The sequence below is a fragment of the Orbicella faveolata genome, unplaced genomic scaffold (genome assembly GCF_042242905.1).
Source record: "Orbicella faveolata isolate gen_17 unplaced genomic scaffold, um_ofav_v1 contig_13, whole genome shotgun sequence".
NCBI classification, from domain to species: domain Eukaryota; kingdom Metazoa; phylum Cnidaria; class Anthozoa; order Scleractinia; family Merulinidae; genus Orbicella; species Orbicella faveolata.
The window spans coordinates 13,041,175-13,062,500 of NW_028301540.1; the positions used below are offsets into that span (position 1 = coordinate 13,041,175).

Sequence of the window (21,326 nt, forward strand, 5' to 3'; positions counted from 1 at the left end):
CTATTCGCCCGTCACGCCACTTCGGAACTGTCTTCTTAACAAGCCATATTGTGCCTATTTTGCAATATACCAACGTTAATGAAATTACAATATGATGAATTAGTTACCTTCCACAATATATCGTATCTGTAGTATCGTCCAAACGTACCAAATTAAATGCGTGTTCTTTTCCTGTAAACAGCCACAGAATAGGGGCGGGATTGTTACTCCTGACAAGTGTTCTGATTGACCAAAATTATGTCGCCGTAGTTGTGATCTTAATCACATTTAAATCAAGCACGGAAACAGATATCTTCGTTTCTGTAGAATACATCGTTTCAGTAAGACGTAGGAACATTTAAGTCGCTAATTATTTCTACCTGCATGACATTTTGATTTCCTTTTCTTTCCGTGTCACGAAATAAAATTTAGTTTCGAAAAGTTACTTCCGCTGAACATGTTTACCTTGTGAATTACATGCGTTTATCCCGATAACATTCATACTCACCATGTCAATAAATCACTCTGAACAGGAAAACCGTACCATTTCTTTGTTGAACTAAACAAAACTAACTGCTTCCATCGGCTTAAAATATCGCATTGGTGGACAAATCGCGTGGTGTGGCGGTGTCTCTACTTCGAAAATATATTTCTTTTTCATTATCACTAACAAGTCCAGTTCGCAGTTTTCTTGTGTATAAAAACAGTACTGAGAAACGAGAGTTTCACTGAAATGTTGCAAATGACACATTTTGTTGCGATGCACCGAGTTTTAGCTGAAATTTTGCCGCCGTATTTACATTAAAAATTACGAACTTTACTCTATTGGATATTACAAATTACTATGTAAATAGTTCACCCCTGAACTGAAAACGATACCATTTCGTTTCTGGGGAAACGAAAGAAAAATACTCCAGCTGTTCTTATTATATTGCGGGTAGATGCCTCCAAATCCAAAAGCCTAACTTCTTCTACTTGAGAATGTGTTAGCAAAGCAAACAAAAGCAAAGAAACGTGTATTCCGACGAATGAAAGTCAAATCAAGAGCTGCCGTGTGTTGATTTCCGAATGACGCGAAAGGTCAAAGGGTCGCCCATATTACTCAAGAGACCTATTTTGAAAATATTCTCAGAATTCGCCGTTTTATTTACCCCATTTTTCTTCGCCTGATGTGTAGTTGAAATGATTTATCTTCCCCGGAGTGTAATCTCGTTGGGTGAAGCCATGTACCAGAGTGCTTTTTTTCAGCCTTGAATTTCGTCTAGACACGGGTAAAAATTGTGCTTGCATGACCGTCATTAATTTAGTGTGAACTACGCCTAAAAAGCGTTTTCTCACACATGTTTTACTACACAGCTTTTCAATTGCCCAAGCTGAATTTTTTGTATGTTGTAAAACAATAACAGGGCTTTGCAAAAATGTACTTTTCATTTACAATTTCCGTGTACCAGAGTACGAAAATTGCCTTCAAAAATGCCATATTTTTAGATTGTTTTCAAAGTACAAAACCTAGCAATTTTCGGGCGCTCCTAAACCGACGTGAAAATGCATTTCTTGACAACATTTTTACATCGTTGTGTTGTAGTTGTGATGCCAAACATACATGTGAATATGTCGGCTGGATTTATTGCGGCCGCAGCGCGAAAACCGCAATTTTCCTTTTTGTTGGATTTCTCAAAATCAAAAACTCTCTGACAAGTTTGAGTCTTATTTTCGAAAATAGTTCACCAAAGGGTTTCTCCTGGCAAAATATGAAGAAATCCGTGGTTTCAGTTTTGAAAATCAATTCTCGATATTTGCAGTCCCCTGGTCTTAAAAAGCCTGAAGACCAAAGATTATGAGAAAAAAATTTTGTACCCTAGAACTGTATTGTAACTTGACACCGGCTGATTAAATCTGCCACCTGCTGAGGAATGCTAGGGCTTACTTGAGAAAAGATAACTCCTACAAGAACTGATCAAAATGAATATTGACAGAGTTTTGAAAAGTTAAAAACACATAAAATGGTGACCAGTTAAATCTGATACAGAAAATCCAGCATACGCTTCATTGCTGAACTTCGACAAAATGCACTGGATGGAACAGTTCTATACTTAAAACACAAAACGTACTCAAATCCTGCCCATTTCAGCTCAATTGAACAAATCCTTCTCAAAATATATTTTCTAAAAGGCAAAAATAACTCCTTTTGAGCAAACGACCTTTGAACTTACAGTAACAGAACTTCTCAAAATAAAACTTCAATATCTTAAGATTCAAATTCCGATAACCCCCGGTTTGTATAGTTAACCCCCGCCTTTCAAGGCAAGGGTTGACTCAAAAAAGGATACAATTTTAATTGTATCCTTTTCAGCATCCAGTGTATAAGTGGTATCATTGCATATAATGTTAGTGCTTCCTAATGAGAGATGGGCGAGACGATGATGCCTAAGAGGCCGAGTACATGGCTCTGGTGGAGACCAGAGCTTTTGCGAGGGCCAGGTTTCTGACAAGTAAAGGAGTAATGACTTCGCACCAGAATGTAATGTCCTCCACTTCCACTTAAGGGAGAGGGTTATTACTTTCCAGTCCCGACACGGAAAGTATGCTGTGATTTCCTTATACGGGTTGTTATGTCTCTTATCTTCTTTTGCACTGTGAATCGGATATGGCCATGTATTATCCCTGATCTGGATTCTCGTTTCTCGGGTCTTCGTAGCATTGATCTTAGGTCCTCGTCTGTAAATGACACTCGCAACCGGAGAAACAACGAAAGGGGAAAAGTTATCTACGACTACCCGCAAAAGAATTCTCTCTACTTGCGTTGTTTTGTTTGCAGTTCAACCAGCAAACTTTAAAATAAAGTTAATTTACCTGGCGATTTTTTTTTTTTTTTTTTTACAAATTCTCAAACGCCCCTTACAAGAGTAAAATTAATTAACAACTTGATATCGGAGAAAATCTAACTAATCTATCATATAGACCAGACCTCGGAGATCCATGCCCAGCTTATTTGGTCCATAAGCCCGTACTGTTCTTGATATCACATCCCTATGGAGGAGGAAGTAGCTACAAACTTCCCCCTCCCTGAGTTTTTCAAGCTTTCTTTAATGTTTTCATAGGTCTTGGTCCTGGAGGACTACTCAAGATTATTCAGGATGTAGCTGTTGATAGACAATGTGTATCTGGCTCAAGCCATGGAGGAGAGGGGTGCATTTACCAGATTGCTTTTAAAGCAGGTCTACCATACGATAAATACGATATGACGTCATTATTGGGAGGAAGCGGAGGTGAGATTGCAATTGTGTTTTATCTTTTTGTAGAATCCAGCCTACTTTTTCCTTTATATTAATTCGTCAAAATCAGTAGGTCATACGGTCGACCAGACGATTATCACGCGATAAATGCCGTTTCAAACCTCACCCGATCAATAGACCATTTTACAGTTGTCTCCTCAGTGACTTGGCCTTTGGATGGCAGCGACGCTGGAGTTGACCTTGCTTTGCTACAGACCTCACTGCTTTTGTCATGTAAATGCACCTAGTTAGCATCAGAACAACTTGTTTTACACAACAAAAGCGGTGAGGTCTGTATCAAAACAAGGTTAACTCCAGCTTCGCTGCCATCCAAAGGCCAGTTCACTGAGCAGACTACTGTAAAATGGTCTATTGAACGTGCTGAGGTTTTAACCGCTACTAGAAGAATTCTATTTGTACACTTATAAAAATCCTGCAATCTAATTGGCTGAGCCAATCATTGTGTCAACATAATGGCCACGTTTTTCGTTTCTTGGAAGTTTCGGAGGAAAATTAGAAATATAAGCGATAATTAGATCCTCGAGAAGATAAAATAAGTAATTTTTGACGGCACGATGGAGAGGCTCGCGGGGTGTCATGGGACGTTTAGGGACGTAGGCTTTTCGCGGGAGATTTAGGTCATTCTGGGTCGGCAGTCTTCAAGTTCGTCCACCTTTTTATTGAGCTTTTGTCATAAGAGCTTGCATGTATAGCTGTAAATCATGTTCTACGTTACTGACTTTGTACCCTTTCTACGGGGTTTCGTGCTGGTGCATCAGATAAGGAATACGTTTCCACATATTTTTTTGGCCACATCTACAGGGCAGTTGTAATTTGCAAGGATTCAGCTTATCTGATCAGACAGAATACATCTGCGTCAGATGACTGACCGACCGTCCGACCGACTGACCCACCAACTGACTGACTGACGCATCCTCAATAAGCTATTCACATTGAATGTCTCGTGTTAGTGTAGTCAGAATGAAGAATATTCACCTTTACGAGACCCTGCTACCCCAAAATCATGGATAAACTGATGACCACGAGTTTACAGCTAGCCATAGCTGCAATTCAGTCCGCAAGTGTTCTCGCTAAAGCGTGACCACTGCACCGGTATCACAGTTGTCATGAGTTCGAATTCCGTTCAAGCCTGAACTAATTAAGGTACGATTCATCATCGCAGTTATACACAGAGCTTAAGCAGTTGTGAAATTAAAGCCTGAAAAATAAATTTGAAAAAAAACCTGAACCCATAACCTCTGCGATACCGGTGCAGTGCTCTACCAAATGAGCTATCAAGCCAACTGAAAGCTGGTCACGTTGTGAGTTCGTAATATACTCGTAGATGGTGAAGATACAAGTGAATATATCAAAGATCATATATTTGAATTGCGGAGAAAGATGTAAAGATATGATTGATCATCGCAGTTATACACACAACTTAAGCAGTTGTGAAATTAAAGTCTGAAAATAATTCAAGCTTGAATGGAATTCGAACCCATGACCTCTGCGATACCGGTGCAGTGCTCTACCAACTGAGCTATCAAGCCAACTGAGAGCTGGTCACATTGGGAGTTTGTAATATACCCGTAGATTGTGAAGATACAAGTGACTATATCAAAGATCAGATATTTGAACCGCGGAGAGATATGAAGACATGATTGATCATCGCAGTACAGAGACTTATACACACAGCTTAAGCAGCTTTGAAATTAAAGCCTGATATAAAGACATGACTTTTTTCAGGCTTTCACAGCTACTAAAGCTGTGTATATAACTTTAATGATCAAGCATGTCTTCATATCTTTCTACAGAGTTCAAATATGTGATCTTTCATATATTCACTAATACTACAAAATATGTACAGTAATGATCGTATTCAACAAAAAGTACTGCTCTTAGAACACAAAAAGAAAGGTTCTTAACTGTACTTGTACGTGTTACGCGTTAATTAAAACAACGTCGACCTCTTGGAAAGCCCAAGGGTTGTAGAAAGCGGGACAAATTTATTCCCTATACTCAAAGACAAACACCGGCTTAAGCATAAGAATAAAAAGGTTTGAAAATGGAATAGTATATGCCATGTTGTGAATGTTCGGCTCGAAAAAGACTCTGGTCTCTTCTGGCACGTATGTACGTGAATTAGAAAACAGAATCATTTAGCGCGCTTGAAGCGCTTCCTAATATTAATTAACCCATTGACTCCCATGCCGCCCGAAACCGGCCGTGATGACCTTGGCCTTTGTTCCCCTTCTGACGTCATCACCTTTGACCAAAATTGGCATCATCTATGCTCACTTTCTGCAGGAAGAAAAGATCTTTCCAATTATACCCAGATCAGAGAGATCAGCTCAATGGAGGCTGATTTATGCACGAAAATGCTCAGAAATTTTGAGTGAAAAACTCTGAGCAAAATTTCCTGCAACAACACATGGCTACCCCATGGTAAAAATTGCCCGTCTTGATGATGCTTTCTCAGAATTTTTTGAACTAGAAGCAAGGCCAATAGAAGGTCAATCACTGCAGCAAAAAGATAAGAAAAGGAAAATCAAAAGAGACCTATGGCAAAACTCGTGGATTTAGTAATCTGGAGATGAAACATGTTGGAGAACTTGCAATTACTGGTGTATTATTAAAGGCTGTTAAAACAAGCCGGGTTAATTCATACCACGCAAGGTCGCACTTATCTTCGGCAAAGCGTAGGCTTTTCTCGTTGGCTATTGTTGCGCACATATTACAAAGACATACGTCCAGAATAGCTAAGGTGGCAAAATTGCAGCTGAACATGGAGTGGTAAAGGCTACGGGTTCTCGGGTCAGAGAGGACACTCCTGTCCAAACAATCATAGAGTACTCCTCCCCCCCCCCCCCCCACCCCCCTCACCCCCACACTCAGATCTTGATGTCGATATTTGTCTGCCTGCTGGGAAAATTTGCATCTATTCAAGTCGTGCAAGCTTACAGACGTTTTTCATCGCATTTCATTTAAGGCTCTAGGTAAGGTTTCTTATGAGACAGCACTTCTTTCCCAATGTGGAACCACTTGTCTCTATATATGTTACATGTAAAATACATCAAAATAAATAGCTTCTTTTGCAAGCATTTTCAGCGTTGATCCAAAAAATCTGTTGACCCATAAATATGTGTTCCAACAAGTTCACAGGGGGTTTCTTTTCCTTTGTTATCTTTTCAATCAGGAAGCAAAAGTGTAAACAAAAGACGGGTAAAAATCATTTAAGCTTGTCACAATCAAGTATTTGGGAATTTGTTTCCAAGTTTATGGGCATTTCACATCCCACTTAGAGTTCAGATCAATGTACTAAAATAAACAAGACAAGTATAGAGAACAAAACTTAAATCTAAACTTAACTTGATGCTGGTTCAACGTGGACAACTCGACATAAAAAACTTACGTGCTATAAACTGCAAAGTTCCTGCTTGATTGAACGTTGAATCTCACAGGAGATCTAATCAGCCAAACTTGAAAAGTAAAACGATAATAATTAGGTCAAAGACTACTGCGAGGCTGACACAACGTGGTATATTTAAAACAATATTTCGGCTGGTCTCAGGTTTAGATGTTGCTAAATTATAAAAATAAAATTACAATATTATATAATGGTGCTTGTTTCGCTCAGACATTCTCATTAACGCTTACCAAGTTCACTTTCCAGCAAACAAATGCTCATCTCCTAGTCATGTCTAACGCCTAGACGAGTCTAATGCTCATGAATACTGCCTTCAAGTTGGCCATAGTACTAATTCGGACATTCGAAGTCAACTCCACTTTAATTTATCGAAACACTTAATGGTCGTGTAAAAGCTACGATCATCAACACGATGTAGGAGTAGTAACAGCGCAAAAACGATACTGGCTGCACGGTTACTATTCCAATATGGCGTTGGGCTCGGTTACTATTCCAACATGGCGTCGGACTCGGGCGCTCTCGTTCGGGCCGACTAATTACGAACAGTGTCTACACCTGAGTGAGTGACACATTTGCATATCGGAGTCCCCGCAAGAAACACGTTTCTACGCTTCGCGTATCCACGAGTTTAAAAAGGAAAGGCAAAAAAAAAAATATATATATATATATTAAAAAAGCCAAAAGCCTAAAGACGTAGATTGATTTCTGTGCATGCCCGAGCAAAAATGTCGTAAAACACGATGCCAGTGGAAAGAAAGGCATGTTGTCATGTTGCAAATGCGTTTTTGAGTAGATTGCAGCTAATTTGGCTCATATGCAGCCTAAAAATATCCAAAATGTCCAAAAAACGCGTTTGTGGCAAAAAGCTCCGGGTCTCAATGGGTTAATGCTGATTTTGCTCTTCACGCATTTAACTTATTTATGTTCTCCACGGAAAAGCCACAAAAAAGTAAAGGATAGAGAGTGATAACAACATACTTTCATACCGCCCTTTTTGCTACCAAAAATCGCATAGGAATGAAAGCTCAGTGGAGACAAATTTGCGCTTAGTGTAGAATCTTGCACTCTCTTTTATTTTGGGTTCATTAGCGTTCCTTTGGTAATTCGTTTTGTGTTACTTTCCCGCGCGGTTAGTATAATTTGCATCTTGTTTTAGTATTCTAGTTTTTTAGTTTTCGCACACGCTGCGGTTTTTAGTTTCACCGTTGATCTCAGGGAGAATACGTCTAGTGTGATAAACCTATATAGAGTTTCCCTTTCGCGGTCTACAGCGCCAGTACAATGTAAGTTTTCAGTTATTTCGTTCATTGCGTTTCGCTTTAAGTCGCCTTTCAGCGGTACATTTCTGCATTTGTAAGTTTGCATTTTTGTTGTTTCTTTAAGTTCAAACCTCTCCTCGTTTCGGTGTTTGGAACCAGTTGCTGTATGTGGCCAAGCAAGGATTCGCTTTTTGGCAGTAACACTTAGCATTTTGCCGAAATTTCTTCTCTCTGTAGAAGATTTCAAACGGGGAGGTGAAAGGTTATTAGGTGGGGTCGTAAAGGTAGACAAAGAAAAACTTCATTGAAACCACTAGTGCCGAGTCTGTTTTAAGCAGCTAGTTGTATTGTTAGAGAAAATAGACAAAACATCTGGAACATTTAATAAAGAGGTGGAATTTGGCGTCTCTTACTCATTCGAAATTGTAGTAAGCCACCTTAAATCATTTATCAGAGTTTCAGTATAATACTCAGTTTATTTAAATGCTTTGAACATGTCGAATGTAGACATATTTTAATAAATGAAGACATATTCCTTTCGTCTTGTTCTCCTTGTGCCGCTATGGACGCCATGGTCAAGCTGTTACGTTTCCTGACCAGCTTTGGCGAGGCACCACTGTCTGAATTGCTAGTGGCTTTCCTCGTTTTTCCCTGGTTTATTCGCATACAATGATTTCCATAACAAAACCTTCCCTGTGGCGGAGCCAAGCAAAACGCGCTCACTTTTTTTTCGTCTTCTTTTCTTTATTTTTCTTACAACTGATTTAAAGCTAACTACTCAGCTCGTTTAGTTCTTACTATTTTGAGTAGTTTTTTTTTTTTTTTTTTTTTTTTTTGCTTATTTAAGTTTAATTTATTTTCTTGCTGTATAATATTCTATGTATTAAGCAAAATAAAATGGTTGTTGTCCAGCTGCTACTACCGCTCAACCCAGTCTTTGTCTAGTCTCAAAGTGTATTTAATTTGCGAAGTGAACTCTCCTAAGCTCAAACTTGTTCCCCGAAGGAATAATTTATTTATTAGCTGACTATTTTAATATAAGGACCTATCTAGCTTTTGCTGTTAAATATTTGTTATTTTATCTCAGGTTCGTGCTTAGAGAATCCGGGAAGTGCCGCTGGAGGCGGAGCCATAGAACTTGTGGCTGACGAGGGAGGCATTTTAATAAGTACTGAATTGATATGTTTTGAATTCACGCGAACTAGCATTCTTAGATTATCATATTACCTAGAAGGGATTGAGTGTGTTTACATATACAGTAGTAGGAAAAGATAACAAGGCAGCGTGTCCGAGTGGTTAGGGCCCCGGATTTGAAATCCGGTGGTCGCGGGTTCAAGTGCCGCCCTGACCACTAAGCTGGAGTTGTTTCTCGGTAGACCCCAGTTCAACTCCTCAGCCACGCTTGTAACTAGTCAACTGGTCTGCCTCCCGCCAGTTGGGATTTTTAACCATCTTATGTTCATTTGCATTATTTGGTTTCATTGGCCCCGAAAAGCCCCATTGGGGGAGTGGTCAATTAAAATATTAGCCTGCCAACAGGCTCCCGAACTTTGAAGCCATCGTTCATCTCTCGAAAGCCGCTCGAAACTACTCGAAAGCTTTAGTCTAGTTTGTGATTGACAACCGTCGCCTCGTTGGCCAATCAAATTATTTCAGGAATTCTAACAAGGATTGTGATTGGCTTATTTTAGCGTGCCCTAACAGAGAACAGAGCATTGCTAACGCCACTTTTACTCGTTTGGAAAATAAAGTTTGGTTTGAAAATTCAGCCGAATGCATGGGGAAATTATTGGATTCTTTATCATAAAACAAACAAAGAAGCCTCGACTGTGCTCTGTTCTGTTGTAAAGCACTTAGGAAGTAGTAGAGCACTCAAGAAGTAGAGAAAAACACTTGACTACGTCTCGTATTTTCCCCTACACCTCTTTCGTGCTCTACCGCTTCCTGGGTGCTTTACAACAGAACGAGGCTCCTTTATTTGTTTAACACTTCGGCGGCATGTCAGGTGAGGCTGGTGGAGCCATGCTTGGTATCAGTTTTGGGAGGTACTGCAAAGAGGAAAAACAAAAAAAAGGGGTTAGCTTATGAGAGCCAATCAAGTTCACTTGGCTAAAAGAGAAATTCGAGGCTCAGTACAGTATCCTCAAAGCTAAAGTGAAGTAATCAGATAGCGCAGACAAAAAAACTGAATGACAAACTTGCAAGAGATACGGAGGTTGCTGGCCAGCGTAAGGCGCAAGCCACAGTCTACAGGATCACAAAACAACTTTGTGGAGGTCAGCGAAGGTGAAAGGCATCTAATTCTGCGACAAATGAGGTGCATTACTGACAACTGAGAAGGAACAAGAGGAGCGATGGGCTTTTAGGAAGTACTTGACAAGGAGTCCCCGGAGGAGCCTGCTGTTGCCCAGGAAGCTGACCAAGACCTTAATGTCAGCACCTAACCACCTACTAAAGAGGAAGTCATTGAAACCATTACAAATCTTAAGAACGGCAAAGCACCTGGACAGGATCAATTTAGCGTTGAGCTCTTAAGTGTCATCCAGAGGTTACAGCAGCGATATTATCAAATGCTTTCGGCCCACACCCCCCACTCCCCCTGTACTTTTTGACCAGTCCCTAAGGTGTCAAGATAACAATTCCCAAGAGGGACACACCGTGCACTTACTGTAACAATTGGCGGGGTATCGCAACGTTATCCTTATCGAGTAGAATCATCAGGTAAAGTCATTATCAAACGTCTCTTTTGGTGCTAAAATGCGCTACGAAAGGAACAAGCTGGGCTGCGAATAACACATCTTCACCTTAAGAAATATCATTGAACAATGCGATGAATGTCAGGGAGGATTCTATAATGACTTTTGGTGCTAGGTTGGATGCTCTGATCCGAGCTTCAAAGTTAAATCGGGTGTCCGACAAGGATGTGTTATGTCGGCGTTACTGTTCAGCATTGTCATTGACTGGGTGACATCTCGAACCTGCTGAAAACAGAAGGAGAGGAATACGCTGGACATTATCAACTGTTCCGGAGGATCTCAATTATGCCCACGACATCGCCTTGCTGCGGCTCATCTTTGCAGGCAAGAATGAGTCGTAGACGTGCAGGAAAAATCCGACATGCTTAGCAATTTCGCGAAGCAGGTAGGGTTTAAGATCAGCCCTAAACATCCTAGCACTTCTTGGTAAGAAGGAGGTGAAAGAAAAGTTAAACGAAAGTTGACTTGACTAAACTAGAAGATCTATTTGAGATTGCACATTTGCGTCTCTTGTTTGATTGTGATGAACACGATGAAATTTTGATTTCATGCATTTGACACGTTAAAACAGTCGATTCCTCACATTGGGACGACCTATAATCGAGACGGACATAGGTTAATTGGTAAAAGGATTTCGTGAAGTCCATTTCTGTCTGCAATCACACTGGTAATAAAGTAAATCGGAAATTTTTATTCATCTACGTAGAAAATTGGACATTTAACAAACGCGCGGCATTTCTGGAAATCAAAGCATTTGCATAATTGAAATCAACCAACCTGATATATGTGAAGGTGAATTAATCAACATGACACGAGCGTAGGACAAAGAAAAATTCTGAGTCCCCGAAAGGAATCGAACCCATGACCTCCCGAACACCGGGCGGGCGCTCTATCCCGCCCATCCCGGTCTCTCCCAGACGCTGTTGCGGCCCCCATGACTGCCATCCCATCTCCTTACGCCCTCTCTTTACATTTCTCCTCCAGGTCATTCGTGGCCTACCTGGTGCTTCTTTTATCTTTCTGGTGGCTTATCGTGCACGCTTATCCTTCATGAAAACGAAACTTTTCGAAAACGCTCTTGAAACTGGAGGAATTTGAAAACGCCGACTTCTCGTTTTCGTGTGGACGGAAACATTTTGAAAACGGAGCTTTTCGAAAACGACGGCGTCAGGATAATCATGTGATATCCCTTACCGAGTCTTCTTCAAACACAAATACAAAATGACCGGTGATTGCATGTTGCGTTTTTGAATTCCTCCGGCACCGGTGTGGAGGGAAAATATATGATGCGTTTTCAGAGTGAAACCTCTGTTTTTAAGAGTGCACAGGGCCTAAGTCGCTCCATTAAAAATGGTTTTCTAGAGACCAACTACGGTCAAAGTGATGGACGTAAAAGCTATATATATGAATAAATAAATGAATAAATACCTAATTAAAAACTCTCCAAAGCACGACTAGTACTCTTAAAAATGGACTTTAAACGTTTAAAGTATTTACAGCTGTTGGAATTCATTTCAAAGCCTAACGGCAAAAGACCAATCTTTTGCTCTTTACCGCTCGTTAACGCCCGAACATTTACAGTACCTTTCCTTTCGGTGTTCACTAACTCGCGAAACCTTACACTAGACGCAAGTGTTTTATCAGCTTATTTCGATTGGTTGATGTATCTTGTTCACCAAACACTGAACCCTAACAACTTCAAGGCGAAAACATCGAACTCACTTAGGCCTCATCTTAATCGACTGGTACATGCTCAATAAATTGTTAACGGAAAACGCGGTTTTGCTAAACAATCTAAGTCGTTCTCTTAAAGCAGGACTTAAAGTGTCCTTTATCGTTTAGAAGAGCTGCTTCCTTAGTATAGCTCTAATCTTAAAAACATCTTCTGGAATCTTTATTCAACTTTAGATGCATCCATCAGAGCTTCAGCTCAAATGCCGACAAATCACTCAAGTATTTGTTCTGGGGGATCAGGAGGACTTATTCGTCTTAGGGCTGAAAAGGTTAGGTATCTAAGTTTCATAAAATTAAATTAACATGAGTGTTTAGTCAAGTGTAACGGCAGACGTCAATTTAGTTCTGTACTGTTTTATTCACAAAATCTACAAAACCTCTAAACACCACTTAACACCGTAGCGAGGCAACACCGTAACGAGGCTAGCCTATAGTTATTCTTGCAATTTAGGCTGATTACCAAACAGCTAACTAGTGACCCAGAGTCATCCTAGGATACCCAGGGGTGTTTAGTTAGGGGCGAAAGAAAATCAAAGTGGTAAGGGAAACTGTAGACTACGAGTAGTCCCTCTTTCGCTTAGTCCGTCGAACGGGACCGTAAATAAACCGCGAGGAAAAAATGCCGCGTGAAATCCTTGGAGCGAGACGCGTTCGAAAGGAGGGACTACCGACTAAGGCAGAGAGTTTGAATTACTTTCGGGTACTTCTCGCCCCTAGGAGTTCGCGCGGCCACCGTTTTTTCGCTGTTTTCGTTCGCGTTACGATGACTCAGCGAAAGGGACTACTCGTAGTCTAAGGAAATCTGCAAAGGAAAGTTGGACGAGAAATGAGTCGAGGAGTCGAGACGGATGTCAGTCGTTTCGCCTACATCGAGGTCGTTTCACCTACACGACCGAAGTCGTTTCGCCTACACGGTCTGAGTCGATTCGCCTACATTAAAACCGTTTTGCCTACACCTAAGTCGAAAATATTTTGCGAAGATAGATGAACATCACTGCCCGCAAGTGGCAGAGGAGTCGTATTTGACCGTATTTCCAGTTTAATTCCGAGATATTACAGCGTTTGACTGAGAAGGGGAACAAATTTTGCCTTGTGCACTTGAATCAACAACATATCGATCCTCTGCTCCCTGTGCCCTGTCAGACTTCTTACGGTGAAAGGGAGGTCGAGAGGAAAATCACACAACAACAGTCGTATAGTAAACAAACAAATTCAATCTCTTACTCTCTAGCTATTCACGAACGGGACATGTGCGTGACCCTGGTGGTCACGCGCCCTTTTAAATTGTTTTATATAATGTATACCTCTTACTAACCGAGTTCGAGGTCCGTACTGTAAGTTACGGACCGAGTTTTTTTCCCCATCGATTTATGGCCCAAGCGCGAAGCGCGCAGGCTATAAATCGAAGGGGAAAAAACGAGGGCCCGTAACTAGTACAGACCGAGAAGACGAGGTTAGTAAGATATTTATTATATCTCTGCTGTGAGCCTGCCGGGTTCGGGAACGATTTCTATTCACACGGAACGGCTTCAAATATCTACGCGCCTCGAAAGCAAAACGAGCCAATTTGAAATCGTAAATACACTTTAATACCAAATTTAGAATAAAAGAAAGGTTTAAACTTTTACTTGCCATAAAAGTTAAGAACACTTGGCGATAGATTACGGAACAGTTTGGAAAAAAAAAAAAAGCTTTAAATTTTAGCGGGCCGTACAGGAGGATACGGCCCGCTAAATTGACCAATCTGAGCGCGCGTACTAACTAAGAGATATGAAAAAACTATTTACGAGGAGCTCAGCCAAAAAACGTCAGATACATTTCTCAGTGACCTATTAATTGGAGCACTGAGCGAACACTCGCGACGGGCCATTCAGACGAGCACATTGCTTTAAGGAGTTGTTCAGCAATGTTTCTCTCATTGGAAAAATCATCCCAATGAGCGAATTTTTTGGCCTGAAGGGAGCGACATTTTGCTCTTTGAACAGTTTACTAGCTTTAGTTTTTTGGAGACCAAACGAATTCGTAGCCGAGCCTCTTGATGGAGAAGGTCGAGCAGGAGGTAGAATGGCATACTCCATTTGCTCGAAGCACAGCGATGCAGGCCATTGTGCCATCCTTCGATGTCATTGTTTGTTCTTACACCAGTCATCTGGAAAACTCTCCAGCAAGAGGGCGGCCAGGTGTTGCTGTCGATCCAGGTTTCCGCGATGTACTCGGCAAACTGTTTCAGCTGGTCTGTTACTGCTTGAGCTCGCAACTGCTCGAACTTTGGCCGGTTTTCACCTTCGGGCAGGAACGGCAGGGCCGTGAGTTTACGCACATACTGGTATGTGCCGTTGTCATGATTGTATTGGTGCTGGAGCCCAAGCTCTTGAATCTGAAAACAACAACAACAAAAAACAGCAAATTATTGCTTTTGACTAGGTTCTCACATTTTCTACTGCTATCTGGGTTTAAGTCGCCTTCTCCTGTTTCTAACGAATGGTGTTTGACTTGATTTGGTTCATGTAAAATTTGGCGTGGGGGCAAAATATCGCATGATACTAATGACTTTTGTTTTCCTTCGTCGTGCATTTTGAGAACTTTGCAGTCAATCACAAATAAAACATGTTTTAGCGCCCAAGTTTTTGTCGCCATAACTCAATATACGCTTAGAGGAAAGAAACTCGATTCGCGTGCATAACAAAACAAATCAAAGGAGACGATGAATAAGTCGTGGATAGATTACGTTTGAATGGGTTTTGAAAATAATTAAATTTCTTTTGAAGTCAGTTTGTCGTGCGTCTGTCTGTTATTGATCATGAATTAGATCAGATTAGGTTCCTTCTGTCAACAACAGGCTATGTAGTTTATTGGCTTTAATAAGCAATATTTTAAAGCAATTACGCGGCTTTGGCGCTGTTTATCGCGGCTTTGCTGCTCTCAGAGCGCTCAAATTGCTTAAAAAGCGTCAGGTAGGCAGGCTACGTGAAGAATAACTGTTTTTTTTTGCGCAGTGGACCACACTAAATTATTTTCATACGAGATCTTGGGGAGGAGAATGGGGAGGGGTAAGGGGGGCGTGGTTTGTATTATTTTTGTTAACCAATCAGGACAGTTTAGCAAAGGAGCGTGTTGTCGTTTTCAAATTTCGCAAATATGGCTTCGAGAGTTTCTTCGTCGAGAAGGAAGAATATGGAGGGGAAGAATACTCAGTCCTCGAAGAAGGGTGCTCAGCATGGTAAGAAGGATGCAGAGGTTACAAATATAGATGTTCAAATGTCTGTTCCTAGCACTGGGCCTTCCAAGAACGATGTTGAACAGTGCACTCCCGCGTGTGCTGAACCTCCCAAGTCGAAGATTGAGCCTCGCTCTACTGAACAGGAAAGTCTAATTGGCTACGTACAAAATCTTTCGCCGTTGAAGCGTAATCGTAAGAATACTTTAGATTACGCTTCTATGACTTTGCAAACAGCAAGTGGCAATCGTGAGGTGTTATTGTACTCTCCACCTAAAAGGTCACTCCTCTTGGAGAGCGAGAAGAGTCGAAGACCGATCAAAGTGTCATGCTTGACTTGTACTCCCGACAGGAAGAAGTTAATCATAAACGATATGACAAAGGTTTCCTTTCCAGATAGTACGGAGTATTCCTTCCAATTTGAAGATGTGCGATTGGCTACTCCAGATCCGATGACGATTTTACAAGTTTTAAACGAAAGTGATGAGTGGAACTTGGTTACCGTGAAAGGCAAAGTTATGACCGTTAAAGACCCAGTTATCGTGGGAGAAAGGAAACTGAAACTAGCGGAGGCTGTCTTTGCAGATGCAAGTGGTAGTATTGTCTTGGATATTTGGGAAGCGATGATAGACACAATAAAAGAGGGAAACTGTTATTGTCTAAGCAATGTGCTAGTACGTATATGGTCAGGGAAAAAGAAGCTATCTACTTCATTTCGCACCACTGTTTCCTCGATCACAGATGAAACGGCGACTGTCAACATCAGTCCTGATTTAGCTGGAGGTGAGCAGCAAAGTATTGTGGTTGAGTCAGTTACTAGCGATGTCGAAATTTTTTCTATCGAGAAAGTAGAGAGATTTCTTAAGTGTTTAAATTGTAAGAAGAAAATTATTCAAGTAAGTTCCAGCTCAGTAGTGCATTGTGATAGATGTGGACATACGATGAAATCATTGAGGTGTTCAATCGGGTTTTGTGCAAGAGTCCTCGTCGATACTGATGAGGGAAGGCGTATAACGTTGAAATTGTTTGAAGATGTGTTACAGAAAGTCATTGGAGATGATCTTTTCAATTAAATGAGAGTGAAGTGGCAACGAAACTACTTCTGTTTGACAATGTTCATGTTACGTACGATTCTTCAAGTGGAACTGTGTCTGAACTTAATACAATCAACTAATAAACTAGTTGGCAAGTAGAACTGCATGTGTTTTATTTACACTGAACCATTGAACTAATTGGTTTACTCGACAACGTTAATGTTAAGTTTGATGTTATAAGTTGTTTTCTCACATTTTGAATAAGTTAGCTACTGGATACGTTAAGTAATGTTCATGATAAGTTGTGTTGTTCCACATATTGAAATAGGTTATTTTCTCGCGGTTTCAGTGAACATATATTGATAATGTTCATGTTAAGTTTGATTTGTTATATTTTGAAATAAATATTATATTTGATCTTTCATTGTTATTTAATACCAACTTCATTAAGTTTGTCACCTTCACAACTGCTTATTAACAACTACATGTACACATGATTGTGTACTTTATGGTAAATTCCTCCAGACAAATTGACTTCTGTGGTTAATTTTGTCCAGTTCGGTTTGAAAAACACAAGTCCACTTGTTATAAATAATGTCAATACTCAGCCCTATTTTCCTATTTTAGTGGCTATGGTTGTTGCTTTTAAATAATCGGTCTGCAGACTTTGAGTTTGTTTTCTGGTGGAGATATCAGTAGCACCATTTTGTGGTGATGTCTTCCCTAAAGAAGTTGTTGTTGAGTGGAAATGTTCATTTGCCAAATGGAATAGATGTGTCGTTGACAGCATCAAGCACATAGTTTGTACAACGTGGTCTTTTCATTGTTGGTCCACTAAAACTGACATCACATGAGTTCATAGTTGATTGCTTCGATGGGATGTGATATCTTAGTTTGGCAAGTTCTTTTGTTTGTTCCTCATTGATCTTATTGTCATCCTTTGCTGCAATGTGATGGTTATGACTGGGGCAGTATTGACTTCAAATGGTGTACACTGGTGCACCTGTAAAGATAGGGGTGTTGATTTATTGATATGAATGAATGAAATGAATAATAACAGTTAAAATGTAAAAGTCCTTTCCGAGTCTTACCTGAACGCAGATGATGGCGCCGGTGTGCTGATGGGTACCTGTAAGGGACTGGTAGCACACCAGTGGTCCAGAAGGAAAATTTTTTGTAAACTAGTTCACCACTGACTGAGTAACAGGTTTGGCACGGTCAGCAAAAAGTCAGGGAAAATTATATCTTATTCAAGGTCAGGGAGAAGTCAGGAAGTTTCTAAATCCATGTTCAAAATCAGTTAAAAGTCAGGGAATTTTATCTTAAGGTTGCTGCAAATTATTTTTAGATTTTTTTGTGTAGTAAAGGCAATTTTCTTTTAAAAATTATCTGAGCTATCCTTATTTTTGTTGATTGATGGCCAGAATAGTCATCCTGCAGGGTCACTGAAAATTGCTTTACAACCGGTGAAAATTTGGATTTTTGTTGTCTTGGTGGGTGGCAATCCTGGAGTAAGCAATACAATAATGGTAAATGAGATGCAAATAATATGTGATGTTGGTTTTACATATTTTTAAATATGGATACTTTCATCTTCATAGTGTAACAAATACTGATTTTATACTAAGCAAACAAATATTGGCTTGTGATCACTATAATAGGACTCGAGAACACCGGCAGTTAGCACATGATTTGGTATATTGGTATAGATATGGTCAATTTGTGTATGATAATCTGTAGTAAACTGACTTATCAGTTGTTTGTAGGTTCTTTGTTGTAATAAGCATTTTGTTAATGCCCTTTGTTCTGATGAAACTTCCAACAAATTAACATTGAAGTCACCTAGTATCACAGTAGGTGTATCTGCATCAGGAATTATTGTATCAAGGAGATGATTTATAGTTTCAATTAATTTTTGTTGGTTAGCTTTGCTTTTTGACCTATAGATGCCTAGTATATGTAAGTTTGGAACTGGATCATTAAGTACACATACAGTTAGTTCTATATTGTTAAAGTTAGATCTGAATGGTGTAGTTACACAATCTATATTGGATTTAATATACATAGCCATTCCATAACTACTTCTGACATTACTATCTGGGTTAAAGTCATTTCTAAAAAGTTTGAAATTAGCCATTTCATAGGTTGTATTGCAATCAGAAGGGCATAAACATGTTTCAACAAAGATATTAACCTCAGCTGCTTGAACATTGTAGTCACATGCAACATCATCAAAATGAAGATGAAGAGATCGAACATTATGAAACAGTAGTTTCATTCTAGAAGACTGGTTGTATAAAAGTGGTATAGAAGGGAGTAAACATTGCTGTCTAAGTCTGGACATTTCTTCTTGAACTTTTTGACTAACACAGATTTTTTTTTCATTTAGGTTGATTATATGTAGTGTTGAACAATTTTTTACTCTACTTAAAGCAACATAATGCATGTGCTCTCTGGTTGATGATGGTAAATCAAGTACTGCTTCATTAAGTGTGTCACCTTGGCAACGATGGATAGTCTTAGCTGCTGCTGGCCGTAAAGGATATTGTCTACGAAGTATCTGGCATTGATGTCGCTTTGAAATCTTGAATTGTCTAGTTATCTCTAAAATTGGTGTCCAGGTTCTATCCACATTTTTGTTAAATAAATGTGCAAATTCATTGCGATGGTTTTGACCTATGCTAGCTTCTGGGAAAGATACCCAGATGATACTTGGCCTAGTGGAGTCTTTAACTCTGTAGTCTATCTTCTCTATGACACACTCGGCACCATTTGTCATACCATCAGTTACATTGACATTTGTTGTCAAGTCATATTTTGCTCCCACAGCAACTGAAACAACATTAAATAAGCCCATAGTTTTAGTGTGATCATCTGGAATTTTTTCTTTGACTTTGTTTTTTAGGTCATCAGACATATCTCCAACAACTATGTCAATACATTTAATTTGAGCTTTTTGAGTATGTGCAGTTTGATACATTGCATTGTTGTGATCATTTACTTGTGCATTTGTTGAGTATAGATGTGTTTTATTGATGGGATAATTTTTCTCACCAGGTTTAATTTTTACAATTCTTTCTTTAAGGACCTTAATATCATTTTGGTTATGTTTTCCTTCTCTAAGTCTGTTTAATAGTTCTGCAAAGTCCTTGTCATCTTTTTGCCTCATGATTTCCCTGAGTTCAAACAAGGTAAAATACTCCTTCCAAATGTTGGTTGCTAAAGCACTGTAAGAATCATTGGTATTTTCAAAGATCCATTTATCAAATACTGGTTTTAATTGGAATAAGTCTCCAACTGTTATCAAGCTCAGATTTCCAAATGGTGACTTGTTTCCCATTATTTGCTGCAGTCGTAAGTTAAGAAAGTTGAACATTCCATTGCCTACCATTGAAATCTCATCAATAAATATAACTTTCAGTTTTCTTAACTGTGCTCGTATTGTATTAAGTCTATCTGTATCAAGTGTGCAGTATTGAAATCCCTGTTGGCAGGTATTTTAAAAGCAGAGTGAAGTGTGTTTCCCTTGATGTTAAATGCTGCTTTGCCTGTGGGAGCAACTTTCAGTACTTTTGCTTCATCTGGATTTTCACCTGGGACACTATTTAAATATCTTGTGAGTGCTTCATAGAGAGCACTAGTGACAGTACTTTTACCAACTTCAGCACCTCCACTTAAGAATAATCTGAGTGGGTCATCATTAGTTTTAATAGAGTGTAAAACATGGTAAAAGAATTCTTTCTGTCTTTTGTTTAGTGAGCGAACAAGCTGTCGATAATCACTATCATGTAGGCGATTTTGTATAAGTTCTTCATCATCATTATTCCTTGGTAAAATATTCATATCCTGAAATAGATCATACTGACTGTGTTGTTTGTTGGTACCTGGATCAAAACATTCAAATAACTCAGTAGGTTTTGATTTAGCTGTAATATCTTGTTCATTCATGTGTTGTGTATTGGGAGCCACTGGTGCAGAATAGTTATCGTTGTCATTTAGGTCTTTGATGGCCTTGTCAAGAATATCAGAGTGGTATTCATACTGCTGTCTGTTGCTTTTGATGATTTCTTCTACCTGTTGGTATCTTTCTTGGTACGTCTCACAGTCTTTTATGAGATCTTTTTGCTCATTTCTCCATGGGATATAAAGCATAAGTTGTTCTCTACAGTAATTCTCAGGATCATTTTCTTTGTTAAACCTTACAGATCTTATTATCTTTGCTTTTTTTCTCTTGACAAGCTTCATTCCTCCTTTTAATTGGTATTCTGTAGTATTATCAGTTTCATCAGTTTCATCACTTTCATCAGATGGGTCATCATCAACATTATCGCAAAAATCAGTTTCTGGCAAAAAGTTACTATCAGACTTTTCTTGTACATTCGATTCAGTATTGTCATTTACACAGTTGAACCAGGCAACAAAATGAGCTAGACACAGCAGTTCTAATTTACGGGGTCTTCTTTGATATCTTTTAAGTACATTATCTGACTCTATATCGGTTAACTTGTCTGGTAATTCTTTGATTTTTTCAAGTGTTTTCAACAAAAATGTTCTTTCCTCTGGATTAGATGTGTTGATAAATTGAAATTCTCTTGATGCTCTCCTCATAGGCATCTGTAATACTAAGTAAACTGCTTCCTGAGCA

General features: G+C 39.5%; 2 long non-coding RNA genes and 1 pseudogene across 2 annotated transcripts; 1 reads left to right on the top strand and 2 right to left on the bottom strand.

Moving 5' to 3' along the window:
- The first annotated feature begins 2,820 nt into the window (after positions 1 to 2,820).
- On the top strand, positions 2,821 to 9,310 carry LOC149115067 (uncharacterized). The gene is made up of 2 exons (XR_016206224.1): positions 2,821 to 3,248; positions 9,028 to 9,310. It is a non-coding gene; the product is annotated as an uncharacterized LOC149115067 (long non-coding RNA).
- Positions 9,311 to 17,583: 8,273 nt separating this feature from the next.
- LOC149115068 (uncharacterized) lies at positions 17,584 to 17,825 on the bottom strand. Its single transcript, XR_016206228.1, has 2 exons — positions 17,773 to 17,825; positions 17,584 to 17,684 (listed from the first exon to the last, which is right to left on the bottom strand). It is a non-coding gene; the product is annotated as an uncharacterized LOC149115068 (long non-coding RNA).
- Positions 17,826 to 18,299: 474 nt separating this feature from the next.
- LOC149115069 (uncharacterized) overlaps positions 18,300 to 21,326 on the bottom strand; it is a 3,893-nt pseudogene continuing 866 nt past the window's right edge.